The sequence below is a fragment of the Dermacentor variabilis genome, chromosome 6, assembly GCF_050947875.1.
Source record: "Dermacentor variabilis isolate Ectoservices chromosome 6, ASM5094787v1, whole genome shotgun sequence".
Lineage (NCBI taxonomy): Eukaryota > Metazoa > Arthropoda > Arachnida > Ixodida > Ixodidae > Dermacentor > Dermacentor variabilis.
Window position 1 is genome coordinate 40877914 of NC_134573.1, and position 21561 is coordinate 40899474.

At 47.8% G+C, this 21561-nt stretch overlaps 2 non-coding genes across 2 annotated transcripts; one reads left to right on the forward strand and one right to left on the reverse strand.

The window, feature by feature from the left end:
- The first annotated feature begins 4338 nt into the window (after positions 1–4338).
- On the forward strand, positions 4339–4411 carry TRNAA-AGC (transfer RNA alanine (anticodon AGC)). Its single transcript has one exon. It is a non-coding gene; the product is annotated as a tRNA-Ala (tRNA).
- A 1645-nt stretch (positions 4412–6056) lies between these two features.
- TRNAY-GUA (transfer RNA tyrosine (anticodon GUA)) lies at positions 6057–6146 on the reverse strand. The gene is given in 2 exon segments: positions 6057–6092; positions 6110–6146. It is a non-coding gene; the product is annotated as a tRNA-Tyr (tRNA).
- Positions 6147–21561: the final 15415 nt, after the last annotated feature.

The window sequence follows — 21561 nt, forward strand, 5'->3', positions numbered from 1 at the left end:
AGCTGATCTGTCGTCGATCTGCCTTCTCTGAAACCACATTGATATGGGTCTAATTTCTTGTTTATTTCTAGATAGTGGGACAGGCGACTGTTTACCATCTTCTCAAAAACTTTGCATATAAGCAGCTCGTCAATGCTATAGGCCTATAATTATTTGCCAAAGAAGGGTCCTTGCACTGTTTCAAAATGGGAATTATGATGGCCTCTTTCCAAGCAGAGGGAATGTGGCCGGACGACCATATAGAATTGCAAAGACAAAGAAGGGTTTTTTGTGTTTCAGGCGGCAGGTGTTTTAGCATTTCATACAGGATGCGGTCAGAACCGGGGGCAGATTTGTTGCAGCTGTTTAGGACTGCCTGAAGCTCTGCCATGCGAAAAGGTCTATTGTATGCCTCGCATTTTGTGCTTTTCCGGTCTAGTGGTTTTCCTTCTATTTACCTTTTGTACCTTTGGAATGTTTCAGAGTAGTGTGACGAGTTGGATATCTGTTCGAAATGTGCGCCAAGAAAGTTCGCCTTATCTTCCATGCTGTCGCCTTGGGTATTCACCAAAGGCAGCGAGTAAGTCTGTCGAGCCTTTATTCTATTCACTCTATTCCAAACCTTTGTTTCATAAGTGTATGAGCTAATGCTCGTTATATACTTTCTCCAACTCTCTCTTCTAGCTTGTCGCCGCGTTCTCCGACCCTGGGATTTGACCTGTTTGAAATTGACTAGATTTTCTGCTGTCGGAGAGTCCCGAAGTAAACCCCATGCCTTGTTTTGCTTCTTTCGCACTATTCGACACTCATCGTTCCACCACGGAAGACGGCGTTTTGTGGACAATCCACTTGTTACAGGGATACATTTGCAAGAGGTGTCAAGGAGAAAAACCGTAAAATATTCAACCGCGGCGTCTATGCTTAAAGCACACATGTCGTCCCAGGATAAAGAAGCAAGATTTTTGAACTTTTCCCAGTCAGCTGAGTCAGTTCTCCAGCGAGGTAATTGTGGAAAGCATTCATTACACATTGGTGTGCTTAGAACTACAGGGAAATGGTCACTCCCGTATGAGTTTTTAAATAACTTTTCATTTAAAGTAAGGTAGAAGAGTAGGAGATGCAATGCTAAGGTCTATTGAGGAGTATGTTTTGTTTGCCAGATTGTAATACGTGGGCTCCTTCCCATTCAAAAGACATGCACCTGAAGAAAAAAGGAACTGTTCAATCAGGCGTCCTCTCGCGTCGCAGCGCGAGTCGCCCCATAGGTTGCTATGTGCATTTAAATCTCCAAGCACAAGATATGGTTCGGGTAACTGATCTATTAATGTTTGGAATTCTTGTTTGTAAAGCTGAAAATGCGGCGGAATGTATAAAGAGCAGATGGTTATCAGTTTATTTAAATGTACAGCACGAACGGCCACTGCCTCGAGAGGTGTTTGTAGCCGTAAGGGTTGAGAGGCTATAGATTTGTCAGCTATGATGGCTACGCCGCCTGATGATGCGAGGGCATCGTCGCGATCCTTCCGAAAAATATTATAGTGACGAAGGAAGTGTTTGTGTTTAGATTTCAAATGAGTCTCTTGGACACACAGCACTTTCGGAGTTTGTTCATTAAGGATTTCTTGGACATCATCGAGGTTGCAAAGCAGGCCTCTGATATTCCATTGAATAATTAGTGTATCCATATTAAAATAAGTGTGGTGCTATGTGTCAAAGAGAACGTACTTCGTTTAGCTTACAGTGCCCTTTTGGGGTCCTGTGATTGGAATTTTGTCTTTCCTGGAGCGGTCGAGAAAATCGCTCCGCTCCTTAGGCGTCAAGTGTGCCTTCTGACTGGGTGTTGTGTCCATGGCCTCTTGAGAGGCACTGGACACGTGCTCTTGCGAGCGAATTGTTTTCCGTGGAGGCCTTGTCTCGAAAGACAAGGTTTTGGGGCCCACCGTGCTGGTGGTTGATGGACTTGTGTTGACCTCTGAGCTGTGCTGACTGGTGCCAGCACTAGCAGAGGCCTCCGCTGGGGTCAAGTTCGGGAGAGGTAGGGCAGCCTTCGCTGCTCCCACCGTGGGGGCGGGTGGCGTTGCCCCACGCTCGCTATGCGTGGCACTGGCGTCCGCCAAGTGCCGTTGTGGTACTGCCCTCCGACGTACCACTTCGGCGAAAGATGTGCTCTGTGCAAATGTTGGTGAGATGCGTTGTCTTGCTTCTCTGAAAGTTATGTTTTCTTTTACCTTAATCGTAATTATTTCTTTTTCTTTTTTCCAGACTGCGCACGATCGAGAATATGCAGGGTGGCCACCGTTACAATTGCTACAACGGGGCTCAGCCTCACAGTCATCTGCAGAGTGATCATTGATGCCGCATTGCGCACACGTTAGCCGCCCTCGGCAGCTCTGGGAAGCGTGGCCAAACCTCTGGCATTTAAAACAGCGTCGCGGGTTGGGGATGTACGGTCGTACTCTGATTTTGATATATCCAGTTTCTAATGTCTCTGGTAACGGGCTAGAGCCAAAGGTAACTATCAGGTGTTTAGTTGGCAGCTCCTTGTTGTCCCGTCTGATCTTTATTCTTTGTACGTTTATTACATTTTAATCTTTCCATCCTTCCAGGAGTTCTTCGGTCAAGTCCATCAAGTCAATGTCAGAAATTACGCCTTTGGCCGTATTCATGGTTCGGTGTGCTGTTACACTGACGGGGATGTCTCCAAGTTCTACAAGGTTCGTTAGCTTGTGTTGTGTTTTGTCTTTCAATTCGAGTAATAAGTCGCCACTGGCCAGCTTGGTGATTTTATAGCCGCCTCCAATGGTCTCTGTGAGATACTTCGCCACAATGAATGATGAAATCGTCCTTGCCTTCTTGTCAGGTTTATCACTGTGATCAACGTGAAATTTCGGGAAAGTCTGAGTGCCTTTGAGAGAAAACTGAAATGTAGCATCGGTGCGTCCCCTTTTAGAGGGACGATCGGTTGAGAAAGGGTTGGAAGTTTCGATGAAATATGTTGAGTATTCAGCGACGATGCCAGTCACCCACCACCGAGCCCAACAAGGGGACACGGCAAGGTATGTGGTGAAACAAGCCCTACCATGCCAACTGTACGTCGTCGCTATAACCACATATGTTATAACCAAGGTAGGTCATAGCGCACCAGGTTAACCCTCGCCGCCAGGAATGTTGGAAGTTATCAGAAGAAAAAGAAGACAGGAAAGACTAAAAGTCAGAGGGAAAGACGAAGATGTGCGAAGAGAGAGAGACAGGAAAAGGCGACTGCCGATTTCCCCCAGGTGGGTCAGCCTGGAGGTGCCGTCTATGTGAAGCAGAGGCCGAAGGGGTGTGTTGCCTCCGCCAGGGGGCTTAAAGGTCCAAACACCCAGCATCGGCTCAACCCCCAGGATGCCCCTTTCCCCAGACATGGCTAAGCCGCGCACGGCTACACGCGGGAGGGGCCAACCCTCGTGTGCTCGGGTACGTGGTGTCCGCTTTAATTATTGAGAATTAAAGATGCTCCGCCGTTCATGAAGAGGGCCAGACCTGCTTTCTTTTTGGCCCGGAGAATATGACCACCTTTTTCTTATAAGGAGAGGCGACGTCTGCATTTGTTCCTACATCTCAAAGAAAAGACCCATTCAGTTGTCTTGACCCGTAGAGAGAACAAAAAATATCCGTCGAGCCGGATTTGAACCAGCGACCTATGGATGCCGGTGTTGAATGCATCTACAGTCCACCGCTCTACCAACTTAGCAATCGATGGAACGGGAACCGCAATCCTTAAAAAGCAGGCAGTGCCTAGGGACGGCATGACCCAATTAGCCGAAGGAATATGCGGCTAAGGATCGGCGCGAATCTGGTTCATTAATGTCCTCGAATTTTTCGGAGCCCAGATTAACTTGAACGTCGGCTGGCACTTAAGGGGACGCTAAGAAATTCTAACTAAATTTAAGGAAAAAATTGCGTATTCATTCCGCAGTATTGACGACTGAGGCCAAATACGTAACACCGGTGTATATAGTGTTTGCTTACGTGATTGTACAGTGATTGGTTGACACCATGTTTCCATCAAGCGACGCCACATGTTATTTTGGCACTCAAATTCAGAGCCAAGTTAACAATATATATCCAGGTTTATGAAACACAAGCATTCTCGTTAAGTCAATGTGACAGAGGATTGTCTGATCTCCAGCGCAATCCAAAAAGATGTTCTGCGCGGTAGGCAATCCCTTTAATATGCGAAGCGAGATTCTTGCTGCAACCGGTCGCGCCGCCACTCCCCCCGTCCCTTCTCACCTCGGCCGTTCGCTTTCCTTCGACCTAGACTCACTCGAAGAGCACAATACGGTAACGACTCGATTACCGAGCAGAGGTGTCGGGGGTGTAGCTCAGATGGTAGAGCGCTCGCTTAGCATGCGAGAGGTACTGGGATCGATACCCAGCACCTCCACGACTCTTTTTTTTTTTTCGCCAATGAAATATAGCTACAACTTGTTTTTTTTTTCAAAGTGCTGCAATACTCAGTTGTGAGAATATGTATAAACTCATTTTTCTGCACTTTGGGTGAACTGCAAAATGGTGCCTTTATGTGCACTCACCAGAAAAGCTTCTTGCATTTTTGTGCACTTGGAGAAAAGTAACATTCACATAAGATAGGCTTAGTTCGAATAGTTCACTCTATTAAAGGTGCTTTATGCATTGTAAAAATTTATCCAGACATTTTTGACAAGGCTTCGGTGATATATTCTAGAAACGCATTCAGAGTTCAGCGAATCGTGTGTCTCCGAACGCATATACTACGAGAGCATTTAATTTGCAACTTCGTTAAAGGTCCCCAACCCATTATCTTTAAACAGCGCCTCCTTCTTAAAGATAAGCGGTTACAAGATAGCCAGATCGTCGACCTTACGCTGCCGCCAACGCAGTGCAGCGTTGTTAAACTCTAGGCAACAACGACAACAAATCGCCAACGGTTCAATGAAAACGACGACAGCAGCACTGACTGCACAATGGGGATGAAACGACGACGGTGACATGACGACGCCGCATCACTGACTGTTGAGAAGGCGAAGAAAACTTTATTTGGCACATTCCCTAATCAAGGGCTACACGGGACTCGCTAGCTCTGCCAAACACTTATTCCACATGCCACATGACACAGCGCATAGGAGCTGCTTTGTTGCGGGCCTGTGTGGAAGAGTGAGCGAATGTTCAAGAGATTTGAAGTCGGGAGGGTGGATGATTATGCTCTCCTGCAGAGGCCATTACGTGCAATCTCTCAGGTTTACATTGTGATTCTTGCTCAACAAACGTGAACAGAGAAACATTGGCTTCGCTACGTACAGCAAAAGACAAATGAAAGATTGTTTTTCAACTCTTGATTAATGTTCTTATTTTAGGACTTTGTATTGGCATTACAATGATGATTGTAAGCTCTGTGTATTGCATTTATTGTAATTTGCGTTATTTTGGGTATTGGATTCACGTGAAACATTTTGCGTTATCTTAATGTACTAAAGATTTCCTTCATATTTGTATTGATTGAATACATACAAACTTCATTGTACTTTTTGTAAGCCTTAATTTTTATTACCTTATTCATTACATTGACTTTGTTACTGTGCTGCGCTAGTGTACATTTGTACACGTCCGGTCTGTAAAGCCACTGTGGTCCCAAATGGTCTCTCAGGAAATTTCATGTTGTTTGCAACCGCGTCTCGCCTGAGGGAGCCCCAACTGCTGTTGAAAAAAGAAATAAATAAAGTGGCTTTGCGATGGCGCTATCCGTGCGCGTGGGGAGAGCCACGAGACTGCGATTGATACATGGGTATAGGTGGGGGGGGGGCAACGGGGGAGGGGTTAGGGGTCGCTTTGGAGTTGTGAGTTGGACCGGGAACAATACTGCCCAAAGAGGAAGTCCGCTTTAACTATTGAGAAAGATACTCCGCACTTCATGAAGAGGGCCAGACCTATCTTTGGCCAGGAGAATATGACCACCGTTTTCTTACGAGGAGAGGCGAAGTCTGCCTTTGTTGCTGCATCGCAAAGAAAAGTTACATTCAGTTGAATAAACCGTAGAGAGAGAAAAAGAAACATCCGTCGAGCCGGATTTGAACCAGCGACCTATGGATGCCTGTGTTCAATACCTCTACAGTCCACCGCTCTACCAACTGAGCTATCGACGGAACGGAAGCCTCGAACCTTAAAGAGCAGGCAGTGCCTGGAGGTGGCATAACCTAATTAACCGAAGGAAGATGTACCTAAGGATTGGCGCAAAAAATGTTCACTGGTGTCGTCGAATTTTGCCCGAACGCAGATTAACTAAAACGTCGGCTGGCACTTAAGGGGACGCTAAGAAATTCTAATCAGATTTAAGGAAGAAATAGCGTATTCGTTGCGCAGTATTGACGACTGTGGTCAAATATGTAACACCGGCGTATCGGTGGAGTGATATTCAGTGAATAATAAACAGGCACTGTCGATGACCTTTCAGTGGTCAGTGGTGTCTATCGGTAGCCTTGTTGTATTGGTGATTTTCGTTCGTCGTGTTCGGCAATCAGTTGGGCAGTTTCTAGGAACGTGTAATATTACGTCGTCAATACGACTCCTCGTATGCAATACTTCGTCGAATCTCCGTCGGCACACATTTCATGAATTTATCTGAACAAGCTTTTCCTGTCTATGGGAACGCCTGTTCCGTTCGCCTTTCAACGAGCGCGAAAAACGTACAGTACTGCATGGCCGCGTGAGCGCAGCACTGGCCACCTGTAGCACAGGCTAGCTCTTCTCGACAAACGCGGCCTGATTTTGTACGGCCTGGCTACCATACGGTCCCGGCGCTGTGTTTAAATATCTAATACAAGTTACAATTGACAACGACTCTGGTGAGTCATTGTCACCGCAACACAATGACTCACCAGAGTCGTTGTCTGGTGACAATGACTATGGTGAGAAAAGAAAAGTATAAAAAGAAAAGTAGTTTAGAAAAGTATAGAAAGATACAGTCCGTCGCAACACCCAAATCCAAGAACTCATGCAAGTCATTAGTGAATGTTAATAGTTGTTTCACAAGACTATGGTTTCCTGAACCCGTGTTGACAACAGTTAAACAGTTATTTGGGGCCGTATTCTGTAGCGGTTCGCTGTGGAACCGGTTCGGTCTGGCTATTGCCATTGGTCGGCGCTTCGTTGTCGTCATCCCTGGTGGGCGGGACGACAAATTTTGTTGACGTCACACAGGTTGTCAATTATCTGGAAAGGAACCGGTTCCCTGCCACGAGAGGAACGCGGAGAAGTGGTTCGCTCGAGGGTCGCGCGCGGTGGCGAGCATGATGTCGAGGGTTGCTAGGGCAACCGTGGCTGCCGGCTAGTCTCGCGCCAGCTGACGAGCCGGCACCTAGACGAGACGAGACAGATACGGCAATGGCGGCTCCTTTGGTTGTGCTAGGTTGTGCTGCTGGCGAGCGCCGACAAACAACGACGCGACGCGTTCAACATGGCCGAAGAAGAGTTTCGAAGGCATTTTAGGCTCTCCAAATACATAGTGCGACGTCTTTGCGATGAGCTGGAAGAACATCTCGGACCTCAAAAATTTCGTGGTGTCGACACTACGATGCAAGTGCTGTGCGCGCTTCGGTTTTTTGCCACCGAGAGCTTTCAACAGTGCGTCGGTAATGAAGAAGCGATTGCACTGTCGCAGCCTTCGGTCAACCGGATCATTACGGCCGTTGCCAAGGCCATTACGGTTGTGGGCAAAGAAAAAGGATGGGTTAGATTCCCATCCACGGCGCAACAGAAAGCCGCCGTCAGCTGTGCTGGCCCAACACACACGACGCCTTTGCTAGGTAGGGGTGCTCCTCGACAAATGAGACGATTATTTCGCGCTGCCTCGCTGAAACATGACCCAGCCGCCTGTCCTTGTGCGACGACATCGTTTCGGTTTTGGCGCGGGAACAAGTCCAAAACGTAAACAAAGCGAGGCAAGTGGTTTGCATAACGTATGGCACACCACCTAGCGACTAAATAAGAAAACAACACAAATAAAATTACAACTCCCAGTAGCCGTCTGCGCCGCAAGCTCACATTTATTACTCAAAATTATATTTGCAAGTGTTCTATACAAACCAATGTTTTTTTTTTATCAAAGCAGCAACATCCTTCAATTGCTATACCGTCCCCCAAGTACAAACAAAAATGATGACGTGACCTTCCGGTAGACCGCCGCTCGTTGATTGGTTCCCCTCACGCCACCCCGTTCCACTCTTTCTCCGAGTGACGTAATCCAGACGTAACAGCCAGACCGAACCGGTTCCAAAGTGAACCGCTACAGAGTACGGCCCCTGATTCAAGAAAATTTGCAAGGTGAGATATGTTAAAAGATTTTGCAAGTTCTTGTGTGAAGGATAAAGTTTAGTTTTTGAGTTCAAGTGCACCTTTCTCTTTCGTTCGCCGATACATGTTATGTCTTGCCCGCCGTGGTTGCTCAGTGGCTATGGTGTTGGACTGATAAGCACAAGATCGTGATATGGAATCCTGACAACGGCGGCGGCATTTCCACGGGGACAAAATGCAAGAGCACCCGTATACTTTGATTTAGGTGCACGTTAAAGAAGTCCCGATAGCCCAAATTATTTCGGAGTCCTCTACGGCGTGCCTCATTATGAGATTATGGTTTTGGCCCGCAAAACGCTATAATTTTTCCGATTTTAAGACCGTCTGCGTCGATGACTTACCAATTGTCCGTGTTCGCAGTATGCAGTGTTCAAAGCAGGGTCAATGCTTATGCTTAAGAACATTGCAGAGACCGCATGACCCTGCCGTATATAGGTCTTAAACTCCAAAAACTGGAACAAGCATTGTTTGCTGCTTTTCTTGGGAGCAGATAAATTGACAACGCACCACGTTTCGCGAGAAAGCGGCATAGCGCGTGCGTAGCAAATGCAACTCACCGTTTCTTGCGCGAGTCGGCGTCATCTGACGCAATAAGCTTTACCGCCTTTGGCCTGCAATGATGACTCCGCTCCCGCAACGGATCAATCGCAGGCATGAAAACCCTCATGCGTAAGATACCATTGATCCAGCGACAATGCAAATCAGTAAAGCTGATAACAGGGCAATGTACACACATCGCTTCTTATCGCTCACAACGGTCTGTTTACTTCGGTCGAAGTATACCTGTAGCCTAAATGCGCTCACGTACGTTGGATGGTGAACCTCTCGCAACTTGCCCAAAATGCGGAACACATGCCTTGCAATAAGCGACCGAAGCGGAACAAGCATCCAGAGAAAAAATGCGACCAGAGATACAAACAGAGAGGCATGAGCAGCCACGGAGGCTTCCATCTGAGCAACTATCAGCTTCCGGCCGAGCGCGCACCAAACGAAAACTACCGCCAACCAAACGTCTCAGCAAGTCTCGAATTTCCTCCGGATCTCGACGCAAGAGGTGACGTGTGGGGCCACCACTGCGGCTTCACGGAGCGTTCGTTTGCCAAGGCCGGCTGCATGACGTAATGCACTCTCCCATCTTTCACCTTCCTCCATGGCTTGAGGTCAGTGAGCGACGCGGACGCTCCGCGCGTGCGCCGATCAGCACTTCGCGGAACCGTCCAGAGGTAGGCTTTGGAGCTGGGCACCGGGATGGACGAACACGACCGTTCTAACGCGCCTACGTTCGAGGCGTTGGGGTCCACCATGGGGTCGAAGACATCCACCCGCTATCCGGTCGCGGCGAGTCGGACTTCCTCGACGTCGCCCGCCCATCGGCATGTTCTATCGGCTGGCTAGACTGGTGTATGAAAGGAACATTAAATGCCCTCGTGAATGTTTGCTCTAATGTGTGGTAGTTTCTTTGTCCCAAGAGCATGTGTGAGACCCCACACTACTAAAGAAAAAAATTTGCAAAAGCTTGAGCTAGTTCGTGTGAGGTGTACTTACTGCCGTTATGAATGATTTGAGTTAATATGTCGTAATTTTTCCCATATCAAGAAAAAATATTTACCGCCTTCCATTTCTTACTAACGCCATTGCCACACTAGAATAATTTTTTTCGAAATAAAGTTTTTTAGCTTTCTCCAGTTCGTGAAAAAGAAAAGTGGAAATTTTTTTTACCGGCTAGCCAAATTGCCCTCAAATGACCATATTTCTTTTTTTTTTTTTAATACAGACTGCCGTTGGTGCGCAACAAGGCTAAAAGCTTATCTGGCAGCGAAGGATTATGTGGTGACGCAAATTTTTTGCATTTGACTTCGTGGGTGTGGTGGTCAAAATACGATTTTAGTGAAGATAAAAAGAAAGAGAATGGCATTTGTGGATCTTTTATATCTGCTATAGCAGACCAATAAGCTTCTGAGCGAATCAACGAAAGCTTCTTTGTCAAGTGTTAGCTTAGTGTAAGTGGCTTTGACAGACTTCGTTACTCTGAAAACATAAGAATATTGGAAAGTGATCAGTCAGATTTTGGAATAGGATGCCTGCGTTAGGTGAAGACAACAAATTTGAAAGTACTTGACGGAATAATGTACTACCTTGATACTTAGTGCACTGTGTAGGCCCATTAATCAAGCATTTGTAACAAAATCTACTGAAGCAATTTGAATATTGCAAGGCGGAAGTAGACGAGGCGTCTGCAAGGTTAACGTTAATATCGCCTACGATTATCACGTACTTATTCTCGTTTGTGAGGCTACTAAGCACGTGATGAAGCGGGCGCTGGGATCATTCACAGGCGATGAATGAGACTTTTGTTGTCCACTCTAAGAAAGCCACTTTAAGTCCAACCCATGCCGTTTCAGAGTTACCTAGGCTGAGAACAAGGCCATGCCTTATTCTGTAGGTGAGAGTACTTGAAATATAGATTGCGACACCGCCATGACGGCTGAACTCACGATTCGAGCATCCTGCTTCATAGCTATGGAAGCAAAACAGGTCCGTATCCTGTTCAATTAACCAAGTTTCCGAGATACCAATAACTGAGCATATGAAATGAAGTGTCGCAATCAGATTTGAAAAGTGGTCATAGTGTCTGCGTTGACTTCGTGCGTTGAAGTCAATGGTAGATTTATGATTATTAGACATTTATAGTTATTTAGTTCGTCGCCATAAAATTCGATGGCACTGCGAATTTGCCTGGTGATGCGATTTGTCAAAGGCGATGGCAGCTAAGTTATCACAGAAAGGTCTGTCTCGGTGATGATTAAAAAAACGCAGCTGTCTCCTCTTTTCTGAGCCTTGATTTGGGAGTTGTCAGTCCATAAGAATGGCTATTTCTTCGATTCCTTCAAAATTAAGGCTTTATAAAAGAGGGTCTTATTTTACGATGTGATGTGGTCATTTACGTAAAGTGGCGTTTCTTTAGTTGCTGATATACCAATGTCGCCTGGAGTTAGCCGTGCTTTCCATGCGTTTGTCAAGAAAGCAGTCTTTTCCGTTCGCGTGATAAAACGGGCAATGTCTTCTTGTTGGTAGGCACACGGTGAACAACGTCACGAACCTCTGGCGGTAATGGGCAACCAATTTTGCTGCCAAGGATTGCATCCCCACAAAGCGGTCTTCTCCTTGTGTACAAGGAGCACGTTTCAACTCGACGTTGTTCCGCCTCGAATTGTGTTCTAGATCCTTCATATTTTTGTGAGCGCGTTGTTGCTACCTTCGACAGCGCTATTTTCGGCTACAAGCGTAGCTTTTTCCTGCTTCACTTGTTCAACTAGATTGTTGAGGAATTCAGCACTGGTCATCAAACTATTCATTCTTTATTTTTTTTATTTCCACTATACATAATCCGGAGTTGCTCATTTTTGGTAATAATTTTCCATAGATGTCATCGAAAATCTCGGCAGTAAAATTTTCAGGCTTGGGTTCTAGTGGCTCCACTCGTTTTGCGAGTTGTGCGTTTGTAGGTATTACGCTCTGGAAAATAAACTAAGGTTCAGGCGTCGCAAGAAAATAAAAAGAACAACAGTAATGTGGGTTGTTACGCCTATCAATACACTCCGCATAATTCTGGCATCGACTGAGGCAGTACAGGCGATATTACTAACATAGAGGAAAAAATTCAACAAGAGGGGACACTCTTCAAAAACTGGCAACAGGAAACACGTCACGCCTAGTTTCAACTCCATCCGTTACTTGACGCGTGCATCCGAAAAAAAAAAGAACGTGAAATAAACTTACAGACAACGTTTTCATTCTTTTTAGTCTTTCCCACTAAAAGTGGAAAAGTTTTGCGTGTAATGAACTTCGACTTTACGACTTATTTTTGTTGAGTTGATTAGCAACAAGCTAGCGGCACGCCAGACGCGCGTGCTTACGTCATGCGCCAGACAAGCCGCAGGAGTGAGCAAGGCCGGCTGCGCATGTGAAGCTCGCGTGCTCGGCGACCCGTCTTTTTTTTTTATTTAGCCCGTTTTTTTTTTTTTTGGGCTCCCGGTGTTCTTTTGTGTTCCGTCTGCATTTCGGCACGGCACAGCTGCACTACTGGATTACAACAAGGTGAGGAATGTTGTTTGACTGTCTGCGACGCACTTCAAGCAAATTTGGCTTACTGCACAAAACTGAACCTATATAGTGACGCAGTTATCGAAAGACAGCTCCGCCGTCCAAGCCTAGTTAACTTGAGTTAATTATTCGTAATGGGAGATGTTTGCAACGCTTTCTATGAGCCCAAGCATAATTAAAACTTATTTCGGTAGTTTTTGGGCCCGCTCGCCGCACCTGGCTTTCTGACGAAAAGCACTTTGGCTGTGTGACGCAGTTTTGCGTGTACTGAATCTTACCGGTGCATGATTTGGCGCTTTCTCTGACCCCAGACATTATTGTAATTTCGCTACTTTTTGCGGTACTTTCCAAGCCCAGTGGCCGCGCTCGGCGTAGTGGCGCAGTTAGCGAAAAGCATCGCGGCTGTGTGCCGCAGTTAGTTTCGCGTGTACTGAATCTTAGTGGTAGAAGTTCGTGACGAATTATCTGACCCGAAAAAGTATTGTAATCCATTTGGTAACTTTTTGGGATATTTTGAGGCATGCTCGCCGAGCCTGGGGTTGTGAAGCTGTTAACAAAAAAGCAAGCCGGCCATAGTGAGTTAGTTTTGCGTGTACTGAACTTTAGTGGGACAAGTTTGTGACGCATTTTACAGCCCTGCAACAACATATACATTATTTCGGTACTCACACTTGTCGAAAACGCGACGAGCGATTGCCGAGAGTGATAACACGGGAGTGTTGCTTGCGCCGGCAGGACGCGTAAAAGATAACACGGAGGAGCTCGAGAACTTGACATTTATGTATTCTAAGCGACTGAAAACAGGCTTTGCATCCACGAGTCTGTCTTGAGTGCGACTAGAAGGCATTCTGCGAGCGTGTAACATGGTCTGGCTGAGCCTGTGTTGTAGCCACCTCTGTGTACTTGGCGTACCATCGCGTCTTCTGAGGCCAAGTTGTTTTGGAAACGCGCAGTCACCCGTGTATTTGTGGTCTTAAAGTGCAGGAAATAATGTCCGGGAAGGGAGGGATGCTTGAAAATCGGATGTTTCCTTCACATTTTATGGCATTGTTTGGGAGGAGTCCTTGCCGCGAAATGTATGTAAAAGTAAATTTATCTGTAATGCCACTCATTCACCACTTACGCACGTTTCGCCTCTAAATGCAATACTACTCCTGTTAGGTCAATATACCGAAATGATACATGTTTGTAATTTACTTTCTTTCAGCTGATGGTATCCGGTGGAGCTTCGTACGGCAACGACTGCTGCTTACCTGGTGCCACAACTTTGGATGAATGCAGAAGAAGCCCGGAACGAACATTTATATAGAGCAAAATAAACATTTCATCAATTCGGAAGACGTCTTTCGTTTTCTTTATGAAATTGAACCTGACAGATTCGGCGCAGTCTTGTAAAGGTTGTCCGCAATCATTTCTTCTACATAATGAAACGATTCCATGCCAAGGCCACGCAGGGTTCAGCAGAAGCGAAAAAAAAAAAAGAAATGCCGCGCCGAGCAGCAGAGCCTGCGCGACGTGTACCAACTGGTGTTCAGAACGCACGCGCCCAGAACCGAAACCGGAAGGAGTTAATACCATCAGCTTGGTGTGCTATAGTCAATTCGGCCGCTGGGCTCTATGGGAGTGTCCGCTCTTGTTGAAATTTCTTTCTCTATGTTACTAAGGGAAGATGATAAGCTCATGGCAAACCTGCAGATGCGAAGTAGCTTGATTATTTCCTGTGCTTGCTGCCGCACCTGCTGCCAGAATGAGCACCCGATATCATCGTGGCTGCGTTTGCACTCCTCGTTGTATGGTAAGCGCAGGCGTAGCAATGCCTACGGTAGGCCAGATAAGCTGGCTTGGCCCAGGTATGTTCGGTGAGTTCGGGTTGTACTTGCCCAGCTTTGATGACTTGTATCTTGATTTAGCGACGGCTCTGCTCAAGCTTTTAAGGGCTTGTGAATTGTGCGACTGTCTTCGAATGTTGTAGCGAGTAGCATTACGTTATTGTGTGAATTTTTCGGAATTCTTTTATACTTTCTCCTTTTATTTCCTTTACCCCGTTCCCCTGCACGGGGTAGCCAGCGAGTACTTACACTGGTTAACCTCCTTGTCCTTCCTCCCCCTTTGTCTCGCTCTCTCTCTCTCTCTCTCTTGATGTGTTCTTCGGGAAAGGGTCGAGGCACGTGGTACTCGATTGCACGAAGCCCGAATCACCGAAACACACAGAGGTGACCGACGCCGCTAACCTGCAAGTGCAAAGTAACTTGATTATTGCGCGTGCGTGCTGCCGCCACCGTTGCCAGAATAAAACATGCCACAGTTTCGCCGCGAGGCCGAAGCAATGAATGCGATAGTAGCACATTGGAATGTTATACGAAGTAAGGCCAGCAGCTCTAGGAGAAATATGAACTGTAGTAAATATTACTTTGGTAAGTAAGCTGGCGTTCCGCGGCGTAGCGAGACCAGTAGGAAGAGAGAGTATCGATGACCCCGGTCAGGAGCGTGCGAAAGGGCGGCGTTGACGAAAAGCGGCTCCCGTGGGCAGCGCGTGTAGGCATGCGCTACATACTGTCCTGTGTTGCCGATCCGGGCAGCATTGCATGTGTGCCACGCGTCGGAAAATCAGCAGATGAGATAGCCATACGGCGTAGGGAAAGAGAGCGCACATGAAGGTAGAACGCGAGCAGCGGTGTCGACTCGTTGTCGCCCTGGTGTGGCCGCCATCGCAAGCACGTATGCGATGGGATGCTCGCTCGAATGTGCTTAGAATTAAGTAAATTGAAAAGCAGGGTGTCACGTGCGCACAAGCAAACATAAACACATCTCACCCAATGACCCCCGCAAACAAGCTGTCAAAACTCTGGGGTGAGTAAGCGCGGCAACAGCAGCCAGCCAATTGACCTTCGTGCATCCGTCGCTTCAACGCGAACGAAATGTCGAAAGCACAGCGACGCCACCGGCACTACGCGCAAACATCTGGCATCGTTTTGAAGATTAGGCCCGCGCGGGTGCGCACTTTGGCCACGTCGCAGATCGCTTTCAAGGTACGGGGGCCGCACGGCCGTGCCGTAAGCAGCAGCCGCCGGCGAAGAACGCACGTCGTACTCTTGCCTCACGTGCGAAAGGAAAAGGCGCGCTTCCGGCCGGCCTTCCTCGCCGGCGGACTCGCCAGCTCACCCTCGCGCTACTTCACTCGCACGTACCGTACACGGCCCGCGGCGACCTTATCGGCCTTGTAATAACGCGGTGGCTGGGGTGGCGTATGCAGCCTGGCACTGGTCGGCCATTGCTCCAACTGAGCACCCTTTTCTGCGCCAAATATGTCACCATGTGTCCATCAGTCCAGTCTCTCGCAGAAGCGCGAGAAGAATGAGCAACGCTTCCAGTGCAATTCTTCTTTTTACGGCGCTGTGGTGAACGGACGAGTGCGGTTGAGCTTGTCGGCTCTGTAGCAGAAGCCAGGAAAATGAAGCTGTATAATAGCAGTGTGCAGTGATGTTCGCTAAGAATATAGCCTCAAGTACTGTCGGCCAAAAAGTGAACGGACCACGGCTTAGGTGGCCGGAGAGGCTGCGGGGCCACTCCGGGGCTCTGCTATCTAAGGTCCCTCTACTGCTATCTCACTCCGCGCGCTGACGGTGAGAGTTCCCCGAGTGACACCAGACTTCTCCCTCACTCTCACGCGGTGCCTTGTCGCGCTTGACAAATTTCTTGTGCACCGTTCGGTTGCTCTGGTGCTGACGGTTGCGACGAAGGGGACCGTGCATTGCCGGTGGTCTATCACGTGGCGCTGTTGCACAGCAGCGGAGGGCAGCGGGGCATCCAGCCGTGGCACTGAGTAGGAACGAAAACCCGTTCTGATGGTTTTGCTTATATTCACCTTATCTTTCATATTATAGCATGTCGCCGGCATCCATTGCTGCTCGAAACGGACCACGGCACCTAAGCCGTGGTCCGTTTACTTTTTTGGCCGATAGTACATATGCCTGATGTGCGATGATGCTATGAGTTCACCGCACGTCTTTCATTTCTTGTCGTTAAATCCTAGATTTTCTTACTCTTCGCTCTCATGCGACGTCGTAAGTTAAATGCGCTGCCACTTCGGGTGCACCCTTAGCTCATATTAAATATTTTTGGCTAAGAAATTGCGTACGAACAGTGCAGCTTAGTGAATCCCGCCCCAGATTACCAGGATACGATGTACTCGCAAGAATGCGCAAAATGTCAGTACCCCCTTCTACAAAACTTTTTTTTTTTACAAAATACACATTGCTACCTTGCCAGTTATAACATGGCTTCGGAAACCGAACCCTTTCGTTTCGTCAATTAAGTTTCGCCTTAGTGACATACTGAAAATATTCTAATGATGCCATTTTATTCTGGCACGTACTCCATATCAATTTCCATATTTTCATCTAAATTATCACAGTATCCGATATGTTGTTGTTCCGTGTGATGATGCACCATTCGGTATGCTTTTACTGATAGGCCTGCATGACCTATGGAATACTACTATACAAGACCAAAATGCAGAAAGAACAATATCCTGAAGCTCGCATTTCGGTCACACGATTGCACGCTCAAATGACATTTACAACCAAGAAGAGTTTCAACAGGACTGGTGTAGACTTTTCATTAGGTGTTTAACTTCTTTAATGTTTTTCTTGAACATAAATGAATATATGGGGTTTTACTTGCCAGAACCATGGTCTAATTATAAGGCACGCCGTAGTGCGGGACTCCGGATACATTTTGACCAGCGGGTTTTTATAAGATACTCCGAAGTCTAAGTAGACTGGTGCGTTTTTTGCATTTAGCCCCCATCGAAATGGGGCCGCCATGGCCGAGATTCAATTCCGCAATCTCGTATTTATCAGCACAACACCATAGCCACTAAGAAACCACGGCGGGTTTTCAAGTTTTTGCTATGATAGAATATGTTGCTTTGGGTAACGTTTTCATTGTGTGAACCGCTCGTTGAATTTTGATTCCTCATGACCACCCGGTGTTCATATTATAGCATAGTTCCTATACATACGTGATTTCATTCATTATAATGAATGCCACGTTTCAAAAAAAGTACGTGGTGGCTTAGTGGCTAGGGCGTTGCGCTGCTGAGCCCGAGTTCACGGGATCGAATCACGGGCGCGACAGCCGCATATCGATTGGAGCGGTGCATTCTTTGTTTATTTTTCTTTTTTCAACAATGAGACTATTCTATGCTGCGAGAACCCCAGTAGCGACCGACAGACCGACCTACCGACCGACCCAATTGAAACCACGGGATAGTATACAGGCACATGAAGTTTCGCTTTAAACACGGCCCGGCAGTTCGCGTCCCTCACTTGTACCACTCGGCTCGCCGCCTCTCTGGGCAGTCATTCGTCGCTCGCGGACGCGAGTACGCGAGACGGCTGCAGGCACCTGCGCGGCTCTTACTGTGTGGTGCGGCGCGTTTCTTTCAGGTCCCCGACTTTCTAACGCGACAGCGTTAAGGAGCTCGCGTCGCAGAAAAGCCGGCGTCGTCGGCGGCGTTAGCCGTGAGCGAAAAATCCCGGAAGGCAATTCATAAATAAAAACAACTTGCAAGATGGGCTGGGTGGTAGTCGAACCAGGGTATCCGCAGTGTGAGACGGAGACGCTACCACTCAGCCATGAGTTTGGTGGTTCAAGGCGGCACAAAAGCGCCTCTAGTGAATACGGTGTTGCATTAGAAACGTGCCGTAGAAAGTTATACTGCGGCGTATATCGCTAATTATGAGCATGTAAATTACAGCAATCGAAGTTAAACGAGTAGCGAAGTACATTTCCGCTACATTTCTTCTGCGCTTAGCGCACACGCAGAGCCATCTTGCGGCAAACACAGAAGACCCCCTCCTCGCAACGTACGGCGCTGCCGCGACAGTTGGCGCGCCACTCGCCCGCTTCTCCCCTTTGTCTCGTTTGAGCGTATTGGGGCCGTGCGGGGACCGGTGCGAGGATGCCCCAATACCCTTGCGTTTAATGTTTCCTCGCTCTCTCCGCTTCCAACTTCCAGCGTGCGTCACTCGAACTCTCGTGTTTAGGCCACGCGGCTCCTCTTTCCGCTCACAGCGCGATTCCTAGGTGCAACGTCCGATGCGGGACGCCTCTGGCGTGATCGCTGCGCCGTATCGCGTCTGGTGGGAAAGCGTCCCCTGCGATGTGTGCCCTGCTGCTGGCGAGGAGTCATGCGTCTGCGTGGTGCTCCTGGAACAAATAATTAGAAAAAAAGTTGTGCTGTGGACTTAGAAGTGTTGTATATGAAAACTATGCCTTTGTGTGAATGAAGAACATGCCGAGCGAATGAGTGGGCGATGCGAACGGGGTGCGACACTCTTGAAGGCGAAGCTTAAGCGTCCTCCAATTTTTTATATGAAACCTCACGGCGACGGCGAGTGCAACCTATATGGAACCTCAAGGCGACGGCGAGTGCCTAGAGTTATATAAGTTATATTTTATATAATGGTTATCGCATTAATATAACAATGAGACCAGGAGACAAGCGAGTACGTATTTTACGACTTAAAAAGGTATAGTCACACGTACATGTATTGCAGAAATTGTCTGCCAGGATCAAATGTTAGGAATTTAACGGAGTATTAACGTGTTAGCTTTCGCCAACATAGCAACGCTGAACATACATTGTTATTTGACGTAGAACGTGAGATCTGTCCTTTATTTCCCCGTTATCGCTACTGAAAGGAGTCGCTATTTGCACTACGATTATTGCGCAGATTAGTATGCTTTTCCTTCACCATTCTGGGGGAAAAAGGTCCGACAAATCGCAAATACTCATCGTCTGTTTCACGCTATCTCGTACTCAGAGAAGTGAGCGAGTTGTCTACTTCAGAAAGCCGTAGGCTCAATGGTTTGATAACATGCTCTATTCCTTCGTGTGGCTGTTGACAGACGCACTGTTGAGATAGCAGGTGATAATGTTTCTAAGACTGTGCTTCCTATCCCCTTATGCTTCTCTTCAACAATGAAGCATCTGGGCTGCTATCCTTTTTCACATTTCGGCGCTTCGGCTTCCACAGCATAACACGGGGATAAACTATCTTCGTAGGATGTGTTAGGGTTGGCGTCTGACACCACGTGGCGACAGGAATTTCACCCGACCTTCTACCAGGATTCGTCGAAATGAGGCTTGACTTTTCCTGTGATGGTTAGCGTCACGCACCTTGCGCACAAAGGGCCTTCTACCACCCGACTTTCTATCACCCGGCCTTCTACCACCCGGCCTTCTATCACCGGCCTTCTACCACCTGGCCTTCTACCACCCGGCCTTCTACCACCTGGCCTTCTATCAGGGTTCGTCGAAATGAGGCGCGACTTTTCCTTTCCTTGCTCGGTAATGCCAGAGGAGGAGGGGCCCTCTCTCTGTGCCTGTCACGTGACCTCGACGGAAGCAAGATCCCGCCCACACTTGTAGAGAGCCTATTTGAGGGGCTCCGAAATGTACTTTTAATACTTCATGCTTTTCTCATTTCCTTTCATCTATCTTTGAATAAACCGTGCAAGTTTTGCACTAGAAAATCGTCTCGCCCTTGCTTGGTCACCATGGTCTACCGGATGCGTGCAGCCCGCCGACAACGCCACGCTACCTAATAAGTAATGTCGGTCGAGCTTCGATAGGCGGCGCCGCTACTTCTCGGCAGCAGTACGGTACGCTACCCTGGAGTACGCAACAAACTGATTGGCAGCGATTGGGATACGGAATCCTGGAGACCCCAACTTGGACGACAACTACGAGGTCGTAGCCTCTTCGTCCTGGCGACAACATTCGGAAGGAACGTGTCTGGACCATGACTGCCTATGGTGAGTGCACGGCTTTTCTTCACTGAGATATCACTTGGCTTTTACGTATTTTTTGGAAAGTACATTGCAGTGATTTTTCTTTAAACCATTGACGGAAGTTTGAGTACGTCAACGTTGTATAGAGTGAAAGGTTAGCAGCACTAAGGGCAGCCATGAACTTGAAGGCACTAAAGAAGCCGGAATTGTTGAGCTTGGCCAAAGAGTTGGGCCTCCAAATTGCCGAATCAAAGAGAAAGCCGGAGATCATTGAGGCGATCGAAGCGACCGGGGCAGACGACGAGGAACTGACACAATGCCTAGAGAGCATTAAAGAGAAAGAGGAAGAGCGTAAGCGCCTAGAGAAAATAGAAGAGCGTAAGCGCCTAGCGGAAAAGAGGAGCGCGAGCTGGCAGCACGTGAGGCCAAAGAAGAGCGCGACCTCGAAGTGAAGCGCCTAGAGATTGAGCTTCTGAAAGCACAAAATAGCGAAAGACCTAGCACAGAGGCACGTGAAAGCGAGCGCAGAATGACAGACTTGATGGCACCCTACGCAGTAGGAGGGGACATAGGTCTTTTTCTGGTACAGTTTGAGCGCACGTGTGAGAAGGCAAAATTCGCGAGAAAAACGTGGCCGCAGCACTTGCTTACGTTACTGCCACGTGAGGTAGCTGATATTATCGCCCGCGTGGGGAAGGAAGAAGCAGAGGACTTCGATGAAGTCAAAGCAAGCAAATCTGCTTAAAAAGTACAGATTATCAGCGGAAGCATTCAGGCGAAAGTTCAGGGAAGTCGAGAAGACCAAGAGTGAGTCATATTAAGATTTTGCATACACCTTGGAGGTAAACCTGAAGGAATGGCTCAGAGAAGAGGGTGCACTCGGCGACGCCGAAAAGACAATGCCGTGCGTTGCTTTAGGACAGTTGTACCGCCGGCTGCCAGTAAACATCAAGTATTGGGTTCAGGATAGGCCAGGCGTAGACACTGTTTCGAGAGCAGCCGACCTCGCTGAGGAGTACGTAACTCGCCATGCGGACGAAGGCAGCGAAGCTCCTAAGGAGGAGATGAATAAATACAGACCCGACAAGCCAAAGCGATGGTAAAAGTCGAGTCGCTATAAAACAATGGAAAAGTCAGATTCGGTGAAAACTAGTGTTGAGGAAAGCGAGGCAGAAAAGGAGTCACCCGAGCAGAGGGCAGAAAGGCAAAAGAAAAGGGCTTTCGAGGCCAAGAAACCAATAGTTTGCTACAACTGCCAGCAAACGGGGCATTCTCCGTGGGCTGCAAAAAATCCCAAACTAGTGT